Source organism: Marmota monax, unplaced genomic scaffold (assembly GCF_021218885.2).
Source record: "Marmota monax isolate L192 unplaced genomic scaffold, Marmota_monax_Labrador192_F-V1.1 WCK01_AAM20220418_F8-fsc00137, whole genome shotgun sequence".
In the NCBI taxonomy this organism is placed as follows: domain Eukaryota; kingdom Metazoa; phylum Chordata; class Mammalia; order Rodentia; family Sciuridae; genus Marmota; species Marmota monax.
In genome coordinates, this window is record NW_026692854.1 from 4,727,966 (window position 1) to 4,736,865 (window position 8,900).

An 8,900-nucleotide genomic window follows, 5' to 3' on the forward strand; every position below is an offset into this window, starting at 1 on the left:
GACTGCACAAATGGATTCAATACTCTTCTATGGAGACAAGGCATAGAAGTCCTTTTAAGAATCACGCATTCTTGATAAGACCATCTCTGGTTCTTTTGCTTCATTCTTACATTGTATACAATGATATGCTCAAATGCCATACCTTAGCTTCATATTGAAAATCTGGGGACAGAACCAGAATTTTGGTGTATCACTGCAAATTAGAAAGGAGGACTAATTCTACGAAAAGGACACCAGGACAAGGTTGCCACTGCCAAAATTATAATATTAATGAAATTATAGTATTTATAAGATATACATAGTTTAATTATAAGTACTATCTCATCACTCTGTATAAGATGGTCAAGCCGCAGAATAATTGACCAATAGTGATTGGATTTAAAAAACCAGTATGAAACTTTAGGCACCTAAAAATAAATTAAAAGCAATATCTTACAGATTTAAAGATGAAGATTCAGGTAATTTTAGATACTAGGTATAATTAGTTTAATCTGAACTAAAACATTGAAATAAATATCAAAAGGGAGAAATTTACTAATCAATCTCTACAGAATCATGGAAGGATGAGCCATAAGTATTTTAAAAAGAATAAATAATGATAAGAAAATCTAATTACTTTCTTGATGGAATTCTGCAAGATTAAGTCAATGAAATCGCTATATTATACTTTGATTTTGGTTTTACAGATCATGAAATTATATTTGCAAATTTTATGCAAATTTACTAAGAGATTAATGTTGTCATGTTCTATAGACCTAGGACAAAGAAAATGCTGTTAACATCATTGGTTAAAAAAATGTACAAAGAGATTCCAAGGTCATGGATTCTGCATCTAGAAGAGCTTGATGGTTTCATTCTCTCTCTTTTAACAAGTCCTGAAGCAGATTATTACAAGCTCCAGGTGAGAGGATCCCCCTAGAGAGGAGGAGAATGTGATCTTGAGAGGTGTGACCACCTCAGAAGGGACAGCTCTCCTGCTGCTGGGGAGTTCAGGCCCAAAGGAGTAGGCAGCTCTGGCCCTCCCCATCAAGCCTCTTTCCACACTCCCTGGCTCTGTGTAGCCACATTTCTTACTGTTTGCTGGATGCACATATCCTGTAAGTGCTTACAGTTTGTGACAAGAAGGAGCCAGAGAAGTAAGTCAGCACACCTCCAGACAAAGGTGCATGTGGTATCATTATATCATTTATTCTTTCTAGAAATAATTTTTCTTAATACGTTATAGTTATTCATATTAGTTAGTTTCATTTTGACACAATAATGTGGGCATGGAATTCAATTTGTTCCATTTCGGTCCCTGGTGGCTCCTCTTTCCCTCGCCACGTCCCTCCCCCTTCCCTTCTTTTATTCTATTCATCTTCATTTTATTTATGTATTTGTCTATTTTCGTATCAGGGATTGAACTCGGGGAGACTCGAGCATTCAGCCACTTCCCCCGCCCTATTTTGTATTTTCTTTAGAGGCACCTCGCCATTGCTGAGGCTGCCCTAGAACTTGTGATCCTCCTACCTCAGCCTCCTGAGCCAGTGGGATTACAGGTGTGCACCACTGTGCCTGGCTGTTTATTTATTTATTTATTTTTAATTGGTACTTCATAAATTTAGACAAAGGTGAAATTACTGTGGTGTATTTAAACCTGTACATGGTGTAATTCTGTCAAATTAATTCTAGGACTGATTTTTGCCTGTGTGATCCAGGCATTGTTTGAAGTAGTTGGGATATGTCAGTGAACAAATCTGATGAAATCTTTTCTCTGGTGGAATTTACATTATAGGGGGTGGAGGCAAATAATAAACATAATAAATATATAATTTTGTATATTAGAAGGTGATAGGTACTATGGAACAAAGAACTATTAGAGCCAAGAACATTTATTGGGAATGTGGAGGAACTGTGCAATTTAGTAGAGTGCTCAAGGAAGGTCCAGTTGAGAAGATGACATTTGAACAAATGCCTGGATAGCATGAGGAAGTTAACCATATCTGGAAAAACAGAGTTCCAGGTGGAGGAAACTGACAGCACGAAGAACTAAGGAGGGAGTGTGGATCTGGGAGCTCAATCGAGATGAGGTCAGGGAGTTAACAGGTGAGCCATTGTAAGCACTTTAGTTATTACTGTGTATCAGGGAGAGTCATTGGATAGTTTTGAATAGAGAAGTGAAATGATATGTCTTGTTTAAAAGGATCATTCTAGCCACTGTTGAAAATAGTCTATGAGGTCAAGACTAGATGCAGCATGCCCCTTTAGGAGGTTCTTCTAATAGAAGAGGTAAACTTTATAGAATGTAATTATTTTAGGAACCATAACCTTGAATTTTATAGCGTAAATTTCATGAATGCAAATATTTTTATTTCAATATATCTTTAAAGTGAAATTATTTCCAAGAGTCATTTATGGAAACACTATTTGATCCTTGAATTTTTAAAACCATAAATCAAATACATGATTTAATTAGTGTGATGATTTATGTGTGCAATGCTTTATAGCTTTCTATGTGTCTTCACAGGAAAGAACTTATTTCACCATGCAAAGACCTTGTGAGGTTGGAAAGCTGACTGTCATCTTCTCTTGTAAAGGAAAAGACAGTTTATCCAACCAGATAGTGGAGGAACCAGGTTGGGAATTCAAACATTCTTACATTAAGCTTGAAGCATTCTCCACTCTATCACTTTGCTTGAGACAAATCTTTGGAATCTGTTATAATAGGACATGACCTACATTAAAATTACTGTTAATGACCTACAAATGAAGGAAATTTTCAGAAGATATTAAATCGAAGGGGAAGGGGTAGTTCACAGGCAATTAATGAGAGAGAAATAATAAAAATCAATCCTGATAACTTTGGTACTTTATCACCTGACCCCTTACTTTCACCTAAAAGTCACTTATTCAAATACTGCTAGAAATTGGAGCTCATTCAAGGTCAAAATGATGGTTGTGTGGCTACTAGCCAAAGCTAACTTTCTGTCAAAATTATCTTTAAAAGAGGCTAGGCTGAGGGGTCTTCTAGGTCAGATACAAAAGTATTTCAAAATCTTGGGTCAAACACGCCTCTTAAAAAATTAAATGATGTGAGATTTGTCAAAAATTAGTAAGGTCTGTGAAACTCCATTTAAAAAGTTAAACTGCCATAGATCATAATACTTGCCAGCTTGAAAACTTTAAAATTCTTTTTCCAGAGCAGGTTGAAAAACAGTCAAATTGTTACTTTAAATTTCACTGCCAATTACTGTCCTTTTCCTACTTATTTCCATCTCAAAGCCTCTGAGCAACCCTTCTACTCCTTGCTGAATATGAGCTATTTCATGGTGTATGATTTCAAATTCTCTAATAAGGCTGACCTTGAGTGAGGATTTGGACTTTGCTCTGTAACTCTGGGATTTCACTGCCATTATGGAACAGTGACCAGTCTTGGCCCCTATACTTCCTAGGTTGACCAGTAGGCTCACTTGGTTAGGCCAAGCTGTGGCTCCAGAGAGCTTATCATTTCTTTATATTTCCTTTGTTTGAGAGGCAAGAGCAGAGTGAAAAATAAAAAAAAAAGGGGATGTCAGGATACTAGAATAGCAGAATTTTCCCATGAATGAAGTGACCTAATCAACCTAGACTGAGTATAAAAGGATATTTATTGAATTCCTGTGATATTTCAGGCATTGGGTTGGATCCTTTCACATTAATTATTTTATTTCCCCTCAGTCATGTGAGGGGAATGTAAAATATACTTACTTTTTGTTAATATATAAATTTGTCTCAGACACTTTAAATAACTTGTCTGAGATAGAAGATTCCAACCAAAGATAGGTTGACTCCAAATACTACCCAATGTCTCTCACATCTTCACACTTCCTTGAAAATTAATCTAACCTTGGACCCTATGCAGAATCCTCTTAGTCCTGTTGGGACAGCCTCCTTTTCATTGTAATAGGGATCTGAATGTCTGTGGGTGTCGGAACATGCCATATCCATACATATCACGGCTAGGGATGATATTCATTTATTCTCTGGGAAAGCATATATTGGATTGAGGATAGTTAGTAAATATAAATTGTCATGAATGCTAAAGTTAATTAGCTGAGATAGATACACATCCTAGGGCCAAATATGATTCAAGGACATTTAGTCTACTTCAGTACTCTTTGTACCAAAGTGAAGACTCCCAGACTGTCAAGTGTGATGACATAGCTAAAAGTCAGAATCCAAATTTGGAGAACTTTTTTCAGTTTCTAATTTGGTTAAATATAATTGCTAAAATGAAATATTATTTAAAACAGGCAAAAGCCAGAAAATAAAGTAAAAAGATTATGTATCAAAGTGAAATATTGATGATTATTTCTCAAAGGAATGCTGACAGACCATAGCTAAAATCTGATTAGAAGATGAATGTCAGCTATATTAGTTAGAGATGATCTCTCTGTATCAATTTAAATCACATCACTCAACCCTCCAAAGTCTGGGTGTTCTTTCAGCTATAATGACCTAGATTCAGAGCAGTACCTGACACTCCACTCCATCCTCCTCTGTATTGTCCTCAGGATTATATCCTGGACCCTATTTGTCATTCCATCCTTAAAGTAAAAAATGTTCTTTTAGGGTTGTTATGCTTTCTTCAAATTGCAAAAAAAAAAAAAAAAAAAAAAGTTGTGTCCTGATATGTTTCACTTGCATTATTTTGGAAATGCACTATCTTTAGATTAGTTAATAAGCTCAATAAGACTCTACAGCTTACAAGTTCACAAAGTGAATTTATGCAGATGATTGTAATATAAAACCTTTCCAATTTACTTCCCCCTGTTTCTTTAATATATGAGATCAATTTCTTAAAGGGAAGAAATTGCACTTGCGTACAAATTGTCACATGGAGACAATGTTTCCTGGGGGGATGAGACCAAATAATCTTTTGCTTCTCTTCTTCCCTTCTCTTTCTTTCCTCTCCCTTTTCCCCCCTCCACAGCCCTCCTGTTTATTCTTCTATTAACCAATCTATGGACACTTGATGTCTATACCTGCTGCTTTTTATATATCACGAATACACTTTTCAATTCACATAAGTATTACACTTACTTCCAAACTTCACAGTTTTCAAACTTGTTTCCTTGGCAGTGACATGGTATGAAATGTCAGTTTTAGATCTTGCAGTTTCTGAGTAGATATAGAAAGTGCTTAATTTCTGGTAGACTTTTAATAATGATATCGATGAACAATAATAAGCTTGAAATTCAACACTGGAGAAACAGTGCCACATTTTCTCAACTGGAGATCATTCACAGAGAAATATGAATTTGGCTTAATAATAGGGCAACTTCATCAGATTTTAGATCTAGGATGGTTTAAAGCCATGAACAAGGAAAAAGCACCCCAACAAGGAACTGTGAAATGAAATTGACAAAATTATGCTCTTTACATATATGAATATACTATAGTGGATTCAACCTCTGTGTATATCTATATAATGTTGAATAAAAACAATAAATAGAAGTAATACCAGGAAAATAGAGGAGGAGGAAGGAGGGAACGAAAAAGGGAGGGAGAGAGAAAGCATTGGGGACTGAATGGAGAAAATTATATTTCATGCATGTATGATTATGTCAAAATGAGCCCCACTATTATGTATAACTATAATGCACTAATAAAACATTAAAAAAGGAAAGTAAAAGCCTCCCAACAGAAGAGGGGAGCACTGACACAAAAAAGACAATTTTGTTAGTTTTCCTTCTCTTACATACTGTGTTTATGAATTCTCCTAAGCTTCTAAGCAAATAACCCTGATAATAGAACCTAACCTTGCCTGTTTTATCAAAAGACTCAAGACTCAAGACACTTTACAATAAAGTTTCAAATACAGCAAACCAAAAGACAGTGCATTAAGCATCTCCTTTCTAATTGTTAAGCACACATATCCATGGAATTATATTTATTTTTTGTTCACTTTGGCTAGCTCATGAAAATTTACCTAACTGGATTCCTTTAAAATCTAAGAATTCTTTTGTGCTCATTTTACCAATACAAATAAAACATTTTTGCTTAGAAAACCAAACACAACATTTTTCTAAGAAATTAATTCTGCATTTAGAAGGTTCCACGGAAAACAACTATGGTTTTAATAAAGGTCCTGAAATTCAATGACATGTAAATGTTCCCATATAAGAGTACAGCTTACATTCATTAGGTGTATGACTGAATTTCCTATATAATTTTAGGTTAATGAAATAAATACTTCAATATAGCTCTCTACTTTTAAAAAGTCATAATATTGTATGAATGGACAGGGCAACAATCCAAACTCTGGGTTCAGTTTCTGAGCCTAATGCAGGGTCAGAAGGTTAGAATTAACTGACTTTCTGTCCCACTCTGAGGACAAAAGAAGTTGTAAGAAGTCTTTTTGGTTATCACAGAGATGTGCTGCGGAACTCCTGGAGAATGAATGAAGTGTTTTCTCTGGTGATGGGACACTTCACCATAAAACATAAGAAGGAGCTACACAATGGGTGCAGTGATCTCTTTTGGGAACCGGGGATTAAGTGGCCTCACTAAGCTACAAGGGCAAAATGAAACGACACCTCTGCAGTTTCCAACATCTCAGAAAACTCCACTCTGACATTTCATTTTACCTCGGCAAACAACTGCAATGAAAAATAGCCCAGGCACATTATAGGATATGCCCTTATGCATGATATTTTGTATCAGATATATCAGTCACATTGCAAAGGACTTAGATCAACTTAAAAAAATAAAACCCAATAGAATGATTACAGCCGCTGCCTAGAATGACAAGTATTATCAACAAAAATTAATCAGGCGCATCTTTTAGTGAACTCAATTAATAATGTGCAACAACAGGGTCTCTTTTCTTAAGATGAAAATTAATTAGTGGAGGGAAGGTCACTTGGAGATGCTGACATCACTCATCAGAATGCTCTGGCAGCTCTAATTATTTGTCTTCCAGGCTTGGGTGATCAGAAATTATTGCAATACCTGAGCAACATTTTGAAAAAGCTTTGTGCATGGCTCTTTTAATTAGACCTGGTATTTGATTAATGCAGTGGAAGCGTTTAGATCAGCCTCTTATCATTGAGTGACTTAGAAGTTTTAGGGAATTATACTGTGTAAGACAGGGTCACTGAAGAGGTTTTTAAATCTATATATTTTTATTATTAAAAGAGTTATAATGTTAACTTTGATTTATCTTTCTCTTATAAGCACTTTGTTCTTTGCCAAGCATGATAATGTGTGGGACAAAATTTTATTAATTCATTCATACCTTAAGCATTTTTTTCCTCTTAACTGTAAGAAATTGCTTTAAGTTTGGAATCAAACATGTAATTTGAAAATCTTTTAGGACTTAGTGTAGGGCAACATCTGAAAAAATGAATATGATCATTATGTCTACATTCAATATTAAAAAATCCACCAGGCTCTTTTATATACAGATGTTGTGGACACATAATGTGAATATAGGCATACTATCTTGGGACTATAGACCTGAAAAATTTTGCAAAATTGACAAGGTTGATGTAAATATGCTTATTTCATGATTAAATTTCCAAATTTTGAGGATCAAAAAGTTAGTTATCTGATAAAATGTGTGTGTATGAAAGGTGTAATAGTTTAAATGTATTTTTTTTTTCAAAATGCAATTGTACATGGTATTTGTAGCAACAGTACATTTTTAGATGATGTTCACAGACTACATTAAATGTTAGCTATTTCTTCAAAGACTACAAGATAAAGTGGCACAAGGGTGACTTTCATAATAACATTTTTATCTACAGGGGGACATATTTGAATCTTTACAACTATGATCTATAAAACATATCTAACATTGTAACTGGCTTTCTGGGGTTGAGAATTCATTTACCTGAACTTATTAATCTAACTCTCTCCTTCTATCACAGGATGGGGCATTTAGGTTTGGCTGGGTCCACTGTTCTGTGGGGACAGTGTGGGAAAATCCCATGCAGATGAACCTCCTCTGCCTGGTGATCCCAGCTCTAGAGGGAGAAGGTGCAGTGTTCTCTCCTCTACTCATCCCTGTGAGCTGAGTCTACAAAGGGAAAATGCACTAAAATATGTTTACAGGACTTTTACAATGGAAAGTGATACTTTGTCCTTCAGGAGAAAAAAACCCTTCAGTGTTTTATATCTTATTTTTGTTCCCTCTGTTATCTTTAACACTGTGCAAGTTCTTTGGATGTTTGCAATTCCGTCCTTTTTTTTTTTGGTGGGGGTGGGGGTACTAGGGATTGAACACAGGGGTGCTTAGCTAACAAGACACATCCCCAGCCCTTTAAATTTTTTTCTTTTTGAGACAGGGTCTTGCTAAGTTGCTTAGGGCCTTGCTAATTTGCTGAGGCTGGCTTTGAACTTGTGATTCTCCTGCTTCAGCCTCCAGAGCTGTTGGGATTACAGATGTCTTTTGAAGTCTGATTGCAACAGAAAATCTAAGACAAGATTATCTAGAAAGGAAAGTACCTCTTCCCCACCATCTCATTTATTCCCCCAAAGTCAAAAACCCTTTCTTCTGGAGGGAAGAAGTGTAAAGTAGCAAATGTTCATAAGGGAATGGGTGGGCAATACTGGCTTTGCAATTAAGGAACACATAGCTCATGGAACCTGAATTTGGCTTTGCAGTTTTGCCTCTCAGTTACTCAGAGACCCAACAGTGTAGGTCTCTCTGTATACACCCACCTATTTTAAAAAATACAGCTATTTTGTATGCAATTGTTGACCCAATTAAAGAAACAGTGGAGGGTAGTAAAATAAGCTTGGTTTTAGGTCAAAGACACAGAAATGTGGGGTCAAATCTTGATTCTGCTGTTTGATACATGTGTGACCATGGGTAAGTCACTCAGTCTCTCTGATCCTTCACCTGTAAACAGAGATAATAGCTCCAATCTAATTGA